Raw genomic sequence first — 11,377 nt, 5'->3', positions numbered from 1 at the left:
GCTTTCAGAACATTCCCAAGGGAAAGTCATCCTTCTTATGTTCTCCATCCATAGTTTTAGGGTGCTGATATTGGAACCTGAGTAGATCCCAGGCCCCAAAAAGCCTAGCTTTCAAACTGTGTTGTATTAAAAGAAACAGATCAGCATGAAAATGTAATTGAGATAAATTCTGATCTGTATTTGCATTTTTCTTTTTTTTTAATTTTTAAAAAATGTTTATTTATTTTTGAGACAGAGACAGAATGCGAGTGGGTTAGGGCAGAGTGAGAGGGAGGCACAGAATCCAAAGCAGGCTCTAGGCTCTGACCTGTCAGCACAGAGCTCAACGCGGGGCTCGAACTCACCAGCCGTAAGATCATGATCTGAGCCGAAGTCGGACGCTCAACCGACTGAGCCACCCAGGTGCCCCTGTATTTGCATTTTTCAAAGAATATTAAAGATGATATAATTTATTACCTACAGTGATATGTCTTAAAATCCCTTTCCCCTATTTTATAAATAGATATTTTATTTTTCTTTTATCATTTTTAATTTTTTTTTTTTTTGGTGCCAAAGTCTGGGATAAATATTTTATTTTAGAATAGTCTTAGATTTACAGAAAAGTTACAAAGATAGTATCTAAAGTTACCTACCATACACCCCAACCATTTTCCTCTTTTGTTAACATCTTACATCAATAAGACACGCTTGTCACAACTAATGAACCAATACTGACACATTAGTAACTAAAGTCCATATTTTTTTTCCTTAGCTTTTTACTTATTTTCTGGGTTCTGTTCCAGGATCCTATTTAGGATGACACTATATTTAGTCAACATGTTTCCTTAGGCTCCTTTCGGCTGTGACAGTTTCTCAGACCTCCCTTGCTTTTGATGACCCTGGCAGTTTTGAAGTATGCTGGCCAGGACTTCCATGGACCGCCCTTCAATTTGTTTTTGTCTGATGTTTTGCTCATGATTAGACTGGTTCATGCGTTGTGGGGAGGAAGACCACAGAAGTGCTCCTGTCATCACATCATATCAAGGGTACATGGAGGTATTAACCTTCATCACCTGGCTGAGGCAGTGTTTGCCAGGTTTCTCTCCTGTAAAGTTACTCTCCTTCCTCCTTTCTACGCTTTCTGCTTTGGCTACCAGTCACTGTGCACGGCCCACGCTGAAGGAGCGGGGAGTTATGCTGCACCTCCTCCAAGGCAAAGCGTCTACACAAACTATTTGAATTCTTCTTCCTGGGAAATGTGTCTATTCTCTCCCATTTATTTACTTATCCAATCGTTTGTTCACATTGGTGTGGACTCCCTCCGGGTTTTTGTGAACCATCACTCCCATTCAGTGGCACGGGTTCTGAAATCTCCCTCCTCCTCTTACAAAAAGCTCTTGTTGTTATCTCCTCTCTCCTCTTTCCTTTTCTTCCCCGTTAGCCTTTTTCCCCTACCCCTCTATTTTTCTCTCTCATCTCAGCCCTTTCCTACTTGATTCTCCCACCTGACTTTTCCAGCTGTCCTCCCAACTGATTACCTTATGTATTTAAGAAGGTATAAGTGGGGAAAAAAGGGGAGGAACACAGGGGGAAATGCCCACTAGTCGGTAGATGATGTTAGCAGTTGAGAGGGCAGAAAGAGGCTGTGAATATTTCATGCATTGATTATTTGCTCTCTCTTACATGTCCATGTATGAAAAAGACTTCTTGAGGGCTTGTATCAAGGACAGTGTGAAGGGTGCTCGGGGTCGTATCTCCTTCAAACCTTGCCCGACTCATGCATATTTCACAGGTGAGAAAATGGAAGCTCAGAGAGATTACTTGCCCAATATCATAGTGCTAATAAATGGCAAAGCTGGGAGCCATTTGGCTCCAAATGAAGCCAACTGGCTCCAAATCTGGCATGCTTATTGGATGAACTGAGGTGTATTTATAATTCTAAATTCCCTAGGAAATGCAACTTAACCCCTAGTTCTAAAAACACCAGTGTGGAGTACTGTAACATGTTCATAGTCTCAGATTCCTTCTCAAGGGCTTTTGCTTGGACAGTCTGAATTTGTAAAGTTAAACCTTACACAGTCTTGCCCTTTTCTTCTACTGAGCTGTACCTTTGTTTTCATTTCATGCAAAGCAAAGTCACTTTAGAATGTTAGACTCCATTTGTGTTTCTTTCTTCTTTTTCTAGAAGTTAATATGGAGAAAATTTGTTAAGGTCTCTGTATTAGTTTTCTATTGTTGTGTAACAAGTTGCCACAAACTTACTGGCTTCACACAACACCCATTTATCACCGTGCAGTTCTATAGACCAGAGGTCCAAGCATGTAATGACTGGGCCTCTGCTCAGGCCCTTGTCAGGCTGAAGTCCTGGGATGGCAAGGCTGTATTCCTCTCTGGAGGCTCTGCAGAAGAATTTCCCTCCAAGCTCATCCAAGTTGTTGATGGAATTCAGTTCCTTGCAGTCGTGGGAGCGAGGCCTCCGTGCACTAGCTGGTTTTTGGCTGGGGGCGTCCCATATCTAGTAGAGGTCACCGACAGTTTTTTACTACGCAGCTCCTTCCATTTTTCCTCTCAAGCTTTGAATCTCTTACTTCCTTTGCCAGTGACCTCTAGACCTGGATTCATAGGGCTCATGTGATTGGTTAGGCCCACCCAGAAAATCTCTTCTGAAAGTCAACTGTGATACATAATATAACTTAATCACAGAAGTAACACCTCATCATATTTACAGTCTCGGGTATTATACAGGGTGTGTACATCAGGGACTGGGAATCTATGGGCATCTTACAATTCTGCCTACCACATTCTCCACTCCTTTATTTATTCACACAACCCATATTCGTAGAGTGCCTGCCCTGTGCCAGGCACAGTTCCAGGAGTTGGAGCTACAATGGTTAACACGACCAGCTTGGTCCCTTAAAGATTACCATCTAGTGTGGTGAGACAGATGGTAACCAAGGAAACAACGAAAACTATCCATTAGTGATGAATGCTGTGCCGAGAATTAAAATAGGGTAGACTTCAGGTTTAGATGGGGTGGTCAGGAAGGGGCTCTCTGAGGAGGTGCCATTTTTGCTGCTTCATGAGAAGACGGCACAATGAAAAGGTCCATGTGAAGATTGTTTAATACCCACAAGCCCAAAATGAAAGCCCACACCCTGTGGTTCCAGGGTTCCTTCTAATCATATTTAACATATTTAACACAGAAGCCTATTTCCAAACCACACCCTAAACCACTCTGCACAGCGTCTTCCTCATTCTGCTCTTGGCCCTGGTTGGTTGGTGTAGCTTTGAGCATAATCTCCTAAACTCCCAGATCCCAGGCGGGAGCTGGGCTGTGTGGCATGTCAACAATGGAGACTATGGACACCAGTTCCCACAAACATGCTTCTCTTCTCCCCCTCAGACTTCTCCTGGAGTCGGGCAGAATATTAGTGGTGAGGACTCGTGGGTGTAAGATGCATTTCTCCCAATAAATAACAAATACTGCTAGGACAGATTTCTGCTAAAAATCTACTCAACTGAATCTCCATTCCAATTTCCTGCTTTAAAGTTACACAACCCAAAGGTTCACTGAGAACTGCTTGGCCCAGGCACAGTGCTCCCCACATCTGCTCTTGGTACACCACCGTTGAAAAGATTTCCAACCCTCATTGGTCACTTTCGTGGTTAAGAATGCAAAGGTGTGGGAAAAAAAAAAAAAACAACAAAAACCCAAAGGTGTGAGGTTTTGGACCTTGTGTATCACCATGCAGTTGGAACCATCAAGGTGCTCTGAAACATACACTGAACAAACACTTTCCGGGTGTGGACCATGTCCCTACCATCAAGGGACTTCCAGTGTCATGGAGGAGACCAACATGCAGGTGGGCAATGATAATACAGGAGGCTTGCTTTAATGTATTAAGTGATTTTTTCAACAAATATTTATTGAGTGCTTACTCTGTGGTAGGCACTGTTATAGGTGCTAGACTTAATACAGCAGTTAAATGGAACAGACATTAATCCCTGTCCTCATCACCCTTATTATATTCTAGAGGAGTATATCATGAAATATATAAGTAAGATGTTGATAGCTAAATAAATTCTGTGGAGGAAAATAAAGAAAAGGGTGCTCAGAAGTATGAGAGGAAGGGGGTGCCTGGGTGGCTCAGTTGGTTAAGCGTCTAACTTTGGCTCAAGTCATGATCCTGCAGTTCATGGGTTCGAGCCCTGCCTCTAGCTTTCTGCTGTCTGCACAGAGCCCACTTCGAATCCTCTGCCCTACCCTGTCTCTCTCAAAAATAAACATTAAAAAAAAAAGAGGGAGAGAAGTATGGGAGGAAGGGAGGTTATTGTCACTTTAAAGAGGTGAGGGAAGGGGCATCTGGGTGGCTCAGTCGGTAACGTGTCTAACTTTGGCTCAGGTCATGACATGATCTCACAGTTTGTGAGTTGGAGTCCTGCATTGGGCTCTGTGCTGACAGCTTAGAGCCTGGAGCCCACTTCGAGTTCTGTGTCTCCCTCTCTCTCCCGCCCCTTCCCCACCCCCATTCACACTTTGTCTCTCTCTCTCTCTCAAAAATAAATAAACATTAAAGAAAAAAAGAGGTGAGGGAAGACAACACTGAAAAGGTGACACTGGCATGCCCTGAGACGGATGGGAATGGGGAAGGGTAGGATGGGAATGGGGAATGGTAGGGTCTCGCAGGCCACTGTATGGACTTTCACTTTGACCACATGCACTGGGTAGCCACAAGAGCGTCTTCATCAGGGGACTGGCATGATCACCTCCTTTTTACTCCCTGCTTGCTATGGTGGAGAGTAAAGAGAAGGGGGTCAAGGGGAAACAGAAAGACAAGTGAGCAGGTTATTACATATTCTAGGTGAGAAATGATGGTGACTTGGACCAGAGTGATAGTTATGGAGGTGGTAGAAATGAAATTTGCTGATGGATTGATTGCATTTGGGGCTGTGGCAGAAAATGTGGAGTCAAGGATGTTTCCAATATTTTTGGTTTAGCAACTGGAAGAAGGGGGTTGCCATTATTTCCATGGGGAAGATGATGGAAGGAGCAGGTTGGAGGCCAGAGAGACCAAGAGTCTGGTCTGGGGCAGGTTGGGTGTATGTTGTATGTCAAACGCTTAATGGATGTGTCAAATAGGCATCTGGGTGTGAGACTGGCTTTCAGGAAAGAGAGAGAGAGAGAGTGAGAGAGAGCACTAGTGATATAATTTTGTAACTTCTAAGCACAGAGATGATGTCTAAAGCCATGAGTTAGAACCAAAAGATGGATGTAGTTAGAGAAGGGAGAAGTCCAGGACCTCGGCCCGAGGACTTTTTAACCTTAGAGGTCTGAGAGGTGAAGAGATACCAGTCAAGGAGACTGAGGAAGAGTCAGAGAAGTAGGAGGAAAATCAGGAGAGGGTGATCCTGGAAGCCAAGTGAGGAAGTATTTGAGGAAGGATGGAGTGAACAACATTCCGTGTGAGAGGAGACAGAATCCAGTGCACTAGTACAAAAGGCTGGCCTAATTTTTAAAATTTATTTAATTAATTAATTTATTTTTACTATTTTATTATTAAAAAATTTTTTTTAATGTTTATTTTTGAGAGAGAGACACAGAACGTGAGCAAGGGAGGGGCAGAGAGAGAGGGAGACACAGAATCCAAAGCAGGTTCCAGGCTCAGAGCTGTCAGCATAGAGCCCAAATGCAGGCTCTAACCCACGAACCAGGAGATCATGACCTGAGCTGAAGTCGAACACTCAATCAACTGAGCCACCCAGGTGCCTCAAAAGGCTGGCTTTAGAGAGGAGCGCAGACTGCCGGGTAAGAGTAGGGAAGCAGAGTCTCTGAGTACAGAAGCAAATGGGTGGGTAGATGGCAGAGTGCAGAGGCAGGTTCTCTTCTCGCTACTCCACTGCTTACAGTGCTACAGAAAATGAAGCCATCAGCTGAGAGCAGAGGATTGGAGACAGGAAAAAGTACGAAACAGTCATTGGGGAGATTGGGGATGTGGCCCAGAGAAGTGTAGTAGGATGGCTGAACAGCAGCACGGTACTTGTTGGGGCTCGTGGTCAGGAATATAAAGTGGGGCTTGTCAACATGGTTGTGCATTTTTCCCCAGTCATACTGGGCTGCAGGCAAGGAGCAGGAAGACACTTGGATTGGCCAGGGTTGGGGTCAAATAAATGGAAAGCGGAGCAAGAAAAGAACTACATGATGGAATCCAACTTGGGTGTGGAGGAAATAGAGGACATGGGGGATGAGGAACAGTGAAAAGGAAACAGGATTTGTGAATGGAATGCAGGTCCCAGTCAGGCAGCAGGACCACTGGGGTTGTGGTTCACTATGAACAAGAAAGTGAGATACTTGAAATCACAATCTGGGAACTGAGAGAGTTGGTATGACAAGGTTTAGTTAAGAGTCAGCAAACATGGCCTATGGGCCAAAGTTGGCCTACTGCCTGTGGTTTACACAGCCTTGAGCTAAAAATAGTCTTTACTTCTTTTTTAGTCTTTATTTTTTTAGTCTTAAATTATTTTTTTAGTCTTTTTTTTTTTTTTAATTTTTTTTTTAACGTTTACTTATTTTTGAGACAGAGAGAGAGAGAGAGAGAGCATGAACAGGGGAGGGTCAGAGAAAGAGGGAGACACAGAATCTGAAACAGGCTCCAGGCTCTGAGCGGTCAGCACAGAGCCCGACGCGGGGCTCGAACTCACGGACCGCGAGATCATGACCTGAGCCGAAGTCGGACGCTTAACCGACTGAGCCACCCAGGCACCCCTATTTTTTTAGTCTTAAAAAATTTATTTTTATTTTTATTCCAGTATAGTTAACATATAGTATTACATTAGTTTCAGGTGTACAATATAGTGACTCATCAATTCTATATATTACTCAGTGGTCATCAAGATAGTTTTTATATATTATTTTCTTTTTATTTTTTTCTTAATTATTTTGAAAGAGAGAGTGTGCACATGTGTGGGCTGGGGGAGGGGTGGAGGGGGGAAGAGAATCCGAAGCAGGCTCCTCGCTCTCAGCACAGAGCCCAATGTGAGGCTCGATCCCATGAACTGCAAGATCATGACCTGAGCCAAAATCAAGTCGGACACTTAACTGACTGAGCCAACCAGGCATAGTTTCTACTATACAACCCAACATAGTTTTTACATTTTTAAATGTAATATACACACACACATACATACATACAAGGGCAATTATTCTTTTGGCAAGAACAATTGCTCTAAGAATTGAAGACATTGCCTCCTGGCCTGCAAAGCCTAGGGTACTTACTATCAAGCCCTTAACAGAAAAAGTTTGCTGACTCTTAGTCTAGACTCTAGGGTATCACCATGAGTGTGAGTAGCTGAGGTAAGGAAGAGGACACAATTGTAAAGGCCAGGTGGCCAGGATATTGGCAGGAATATCTACACGTGTATAGAAACTGCTAATAATTATGACGGTGTTGGAGAGAGTGGCAGGGAGCTAGAACTAACAGTTAAGGAATAAGGAGTTGTGACCTGGGATCTGTAGATGCCTATTGAGGACTGCAACATAGAGGAACCACACGTAATCCAATCTGATAGCATGAGGTTCAACATTCAAAGTTAAGGGAGGAGAGAGAGAATGTTCTAGAAGTAGCTGGGTGAAGAGCTAGTCAGTCATTGGTACTCCTCTAGGCACCAGTGGTTTGAGGGATGAATACAGCTACCACTTGACAGAGCTGCAGGGGAAGCAGAGTGCTCAGAGATGGCCTGGGTGACCAAGTTAATGGTGCCTTAAGGAAAGAGCACAAGTGAAGGGGCAGTTAAGTCAGCCCCCACTGGCTGGAAAGACTTTGCAGAGGAAAGCTTTGAGCGGAAGCTTAAAGTATTGGTAGGACTTAGGTAACAATGGGCGGGACAGGAAGAAGGGAAGGGATATATAGGTGTAGGAAAGCATGATATATTTAAACACTGACCTCAGAAAGGCACAAATGAACTTCAGTACAGCTGGAGGTTCAAGACCAGTGCAATTAGGAGCTTTGGGAGAAGAGCATTATTGTCTCTTCTTCAGTATTTGCGTGCTGGGGCTTGAGTAGATTGAGAGCCTCACGTAGATAGGTAGATGCTCTATAAATGAAACAAAACCACACAATCAACTTGCAGACTTGTTACTTCCCCACGGGTATAGTAGAAACTGTTTTAAATAAATCTGTATATGGGGATGCACTCATTCATCTCTCAAGCATTTTTTGAGAGTATCTCATCTGCCCAACGCTCTGCCGGGCATTGGGGGTGTAGTGGTGAACAACACAAAAGCTTCCTTCCACTCTCTGAGCTTATAGTCTGCAAGTATTGAAGTGTGATCAGGCTCAGATAGGATGTTACTGGTGCTCACTGCTTTGGCATCTAAACCAATCTGGGGGCCAGGGAAGAGTCCTGGAGGAAGTGACAATGTGGAGAAATAGGTTGTTGTTAGAACAAGGAATGGGTGGTGGTGGAGAATGTTCCACGTGAAGTGACAGCACTCATTGGGTTGGAGGTGGGAGAAAGGGCTATTTAAGGCACTGAAGACATGGAGTGTGGTGAAAGATGACTCGGAAAGACGATGGGGGTCTAGCCTGGAGTGGGGTCTGCATCCTCAAGAAGCCTCTGGCAAAGTCCAAGAAGGCAGGACCCATGTCTGTCCTGTTCGCTGCCTTGCACCTGCTATCAGGTGCTCACTTCCCATACCTGGCACGTGGTAGGTACATGATAATGGTTTGTGGAAGGAGTGTGTCACTGTGAACCATAGTCTAACGCTCTGAAAAAATTATTAGTTTATCAGTATAAATACCTGCATTATTCTTGTAAACAAAATGACAAATGTGAAAGCATTTTGTAAACTGTAAAACATACCTGATTTTAAGCTATGTTATGTTGCAATATGTATAATGTAGTACCTCTTTTGTGCTCCTAACAACTGTTTTTTTTTTTTTTGAGACTCTTATTTACTCAACTCAAAATCCCCAAAACATTGTATTAGAGAAATTATCCAGTCATATGTAGTACGAAAGTAGCTTGATTAGGGAAAAAACCTTCATCAGCCTTTTAGCCTTTATCACTTCCTTTTACCGCTTCCTAAGGTGGCTTCTAGCATATTCACATTGCTTGTTTCCTATGAAGTGAGCATAAACCAACAAAGTAATCATACTTTTCTCCTGGTTCAGAATAGATCCTACCTTGTTCCTCACTGTGTACTCCTCTATCTTCACCAGGGAATCATCAACTCCTTGGAAACAGGCGTCTTGCATCGTTTATGCCCAACATCCAACATTATGGCTATTAGCTGGTATTTAATACCTACTGGCTACATTTAATAAATTTATTCTGGAAGTTGCGACTGTTCACAAATACAGTACTAGAGCCTAAATAATTGTATTTAATGCACTTAAATGATCATTGGCTATTATATTACCAAATGTTTCATATACTTTAACTTGAAAGGGAAAAGAATGAAGATGCAGAAATATTGAATTTCATCTTTTCTCCAAATTTTCTAGAGTTTGTCTTGTTTTAGGTCTACCACATAATGGGCGATAACCCATGAGATCATTTTACCATCTTCTTTGATATATAACGCAAAGGTAATAATGTTGAAAAGCTTTTTCTGATATTTAGGCCAGGTTTCCTTTCATTTTATTCTGTCACATCTCTCTGTGGCCTACTAAATAGTTTTCTATCTACGGCATTTAAAAGCTATGCTTGCTCTTATGTTAAGCTCTTTAATTCTGACTTAATTATCATATACACAAACGAGTCTCTTGATCCTGCCCCATAAAACAGTTCCTGTAGCTTCTTAGTAGTACTTGTTGTTCAACTCTGTCTGGCTCTTATTTTGGGGGAGGAGGGTAAGTTTAATTTAGAGTGGCCCAAGCATTTTGGAGAAAGAACTCTGAAGCTAATTTTTAAGTAACCTCTTTTAGAATTTTTTTTTTTTTTTTTTTTTTGGTCTATGTTTGCATTTCCTAAGTTTTCTTTCTTTACAGTGATACATTTAGTTACATAGAAAAACCTCTTTGCTCCGGTAGAACGAATGAGAGGAAAAGGCTTTTTGTGTGTATGTGTTGTGGGTTCATTGTTCCCGGATGTAGTATTCTGTCATTCATTCACATGTACCATCCATTTTTACAAAATGTGTAAAAAATTTGTAACAATGTATCCCACTGCTGCTTTCTGGTTTTTTCTGAACTCCTCTTAATTTCATACCAAGGGTTTGAGTAATTAGATTCAGTTTAAATGGCTTTCAAGTTCCAGGTATAATAGTTACTGATTAAACATTAAAATTGTTGGTCAAGAGGCACCTGGGTCAGTAGAGCACCCGACTCTTGATCTCGGGGTTGTAAGTTCAAGCCCCACGCTGGGTGTGGAGATTACTTAAAAAAGTAAAATACTCAGGGGCGCCTGGGTCGGGTCCCTCAGTGGGTTAAGCTTCCAACTGCAGCTCAGGTCATAATCTCCTGGCTCATGGGTTGGAGCCTGGAGTTGGGCTCTGTGCTGACAGCTCAGAGCCTGGAGCCTGCTTCAGATTTCTGTGTCTCCCTCTCTCTCTGCCCTCTCCTGCTCACACTCTCTCTCTCAAAAATAAACAAACATTAAAAAATTTTTTTTAAATATTCAAAAAAATTGTTGGCCAGTAATAAAAGGCTGTAGCAAAGGGCCTGATAAATTGATTTTTTTCCACTAACACTCATTTTTCTTGTTTGTGATGTGTGCTGAATGTAAAGCTACCACACTCAAGTATTTTCAAACGATGCAAAATCTGTTCTGCTGCAGAGCTTCTGCGCCCTTGCCACGTTACTCTCTCCAGCCTGTCCCCACCTTTCAGGTCTCAGCTCAAAACTCACCTTCTCTGAGTGTCCCTATTCCCCAATCTTGGTCTCACCAACTTTTTTACTTTACCGATATGAAATAAACTTGCTAATTTACTTATTGCGTCCCTCCTCCCACTGCTAGTCCGTCAAGGGTCGGGCCACTCTTACTTCCCAGAGGTGAGCGGTGCTGGGCTAGTGATACCTGCTCGATGCGTTTCTGATTAACGGATAAATACGGCATTTTCACTCAGCGGAGACAGGCCATTCCCCAGGCGGAAGGGACCGGCCTGTAACTTTGCATGACTGCGCACAAAACATGCTCAAAATGACCCTATGCAGACGCCTTCTTTCTCGCCAGGCAGAAACCCTGACCCCAATTTCACCTTTCCTACCCCGTTTCGCGCTCGAGGAGTGAGGGGCGAGCGGTCTGAAAACCTCCTCCCTAACGTTTCCCGGCGGAGGCCGGAGGAGGAACCGGCGCGCACGTACTGCACCCGCCGCCACGTCAGCCGGTGCGCGCGACGGTAGCGCGCCTGCGCGCAGAGGACCGCCCCGTACATCCGGGGCCTGGGCGGCGGCGGCGC

At 43.5% G+C, this 11,377-nt stretch overlaps 1 long non-coding RNA gene across 1 annotated transcript; it reads right to left on the bottom strand.

Moving 5' to 3' along the window:
- Positions 1-391: 391 nt before the first annotated feature.
- Positions 392-11,288, bottom strand: LOC107179906. The gene is made up of 3 exons (XR_006208991.1): positions 11,186-11,288; positions 7,920-8,070; positions 392-2,653 (listed from the first exon to the last, which is right to left on the bottom strand). It is a non-coding gene; the product is annotated as an uncharacterized LOC107179906 (long non-coding RNA).
- Positions 11,289-11,377: the final 89 nt, after the last annotated feature.

This window comes from Panthera tigris, chromosome D2 (genome assembly GCF_018350195.1).
Source record: "Panthera tigris isolate Pti1 chromosome D2, P.tigris_Pti1_mat1.1, whole genome shotgun sequence".
Lineage (NCBI taxonomy): Eukaryota > Metazoa > Chordata > Mammalia > Carnivora > Felidae > Panthera > Panthera tigris.
This window is presented reverse-complemented; position numbering and strand designations above follow the sequence as displayed.